Source organism: Muscardinus avellanarius, assembly GCF_963383645.1.
Source record: "Muscardinus avellanarius genome assembly, chromosome: 12".
Classification (NCBI taxonomy): domain Eukaryota; kingdom Metazoa; phylum Chordata; class Mammalia; order Rodentia; family Gliridae; genus Muscardinus; species Muscardinus avellanarius.
In genome coordinates, this window is record NC_137798.1 from 16,160,823 (window position 1) to 16,162,629 (window position 1,807).

Below are 1,807 nucleotides of genomic sequence, written 5' to 3' on the forward strand. Positions count from 1 at the left end.
CTGGCTCCAGCCGGGCATGGTGGTGAGTGCTTGTAATGAGGCTGAGACAGGACCATGGTTTGCAGACACAGCCACTACTTAGTGAGGCCCTCTGCAACTTAGTGAGACCCTGTTTCAAAATAAAGAATAAAAAATAGGAGAGGGGTGTGGTTTGGAGGTAGAATTTTCCTGGGTTCAGTTTAGTCCCCAGACCCCCCCAAAAAAGAAAAGAAAAGAAAAGAAGATCTTGATCAAATTCTTCTAGAGCCAGTCTTTCCTCTGCTACCTTGACCAAGTAACAAACTTTCCTAAACCTTCATTTCCTCCACTGTGATCGAAGAAAGAGCTAGTCAGTGGCTATCCCCAAGGCTCCCTTTTGCCCTTAGCCTAGGGTTACCAGAGGCCTCAAGGTGCCGAGAGGATATAGTTATATTTGAATTTCAGGTGAACAATTAAAATTTTTATAAGCATATTCCACAAAATAAGCAAGAAGTTTTTTTAAGTGTAAGCAGATCCCCACTATTTCACAGGGCATCCTTCAATGAAAAATTAGAATTATCTGGGATTCACATAGAACTGCTATTTACTCTGTCAAAACTAATTGTCCTGGCATTTCTGATTAGAAGATCGTCATAGAGTTTAGAAGTAATAGTAACAGATTGGACGTCATCATGGCCAAATGTCGGAGCATACATACATATATATACAGAAATGAAGTTGTGGTGATACAGTTGTAAAGTTAAATGAAGCCATGTCCCACTGACAAAGGTACCGCCAGAAAGTAATAGTGCATTATCTACCCACAGAGTAAAACTTTGATGACTCCTTGTCCCATTGCCCATTATGTAGACATTTACTAAGAGCCGGTTATGAGTAAAGGGATAATTATAAGAGCTTTATGTACAGAATTATCCTCACATCACTTTTCCAAGGGAATTATTTTTCTCAATTTGTAGATAAGAAATATGAGGCTTAAAGAATATTTTCTACTACTGAGGTGGAAGATAAGGGGCATTCAAGATTATCTGACTTTGTTATTTTTTTTTTTTTTTTTGGCCTGTTTCCTTCATGAAAACACACATTTTTTAAATGACAGTAGTAGAGATTGTGCTTTTCTGGATTCAATCTAATGCTCAGCCTAGACTCAAAAGCCTTATATTTCCATCCAGTTTGGTGAGAAAGAAAGAGAGGACTTATAATGATTACTTCCTCAGAATACAAATTCTACCAAAACGAGAAGATTCCTATCCTTGGAAAATCACACCAATTCTTTTTTTTTCATCAGCAAAGAGTTTACCTCCACATTTTTATAGTCTCTTCCCCATTCTCTAGATGGAATACAGCCACTTAAGAAATACTGAGTGGATGTCACCTATGGGGCAGGTAGTGTAATGGGACCAGGAAGCGACTGGGAAAAGCCACGTCCATCGTGGAATTGCAAGTTAGTGCAGCCACTGTGGAGATCAGCGTGGAGATTCCCCGGAAACTGGGAATGGATCTGTGATATGATCCAGCTTTACCACTCCTGGGTATCTTTGCAAAGGGGGTGAAACCAGAATATTTTAGTGATACATGCATACCCATGATTCACAATAACCCAATCATGAAACCATCCTGAGTGTCCATCAACAGATGAATGGATTACAAAATTATGGGATGTACACATAATTGAATTTTCCTCAGCCATAGAGAAGAAAAAAGTATGTCTTTGAAGGGAAATGGATAGACCTGGTGTGCGTCATGTTAAGTTTAGCCAGTCATAGAAAGGGAAGAGTCATATGCTTTTTTCGTATGTGGGCACTAAGGAGTCATCAGGATACCAAGGGTC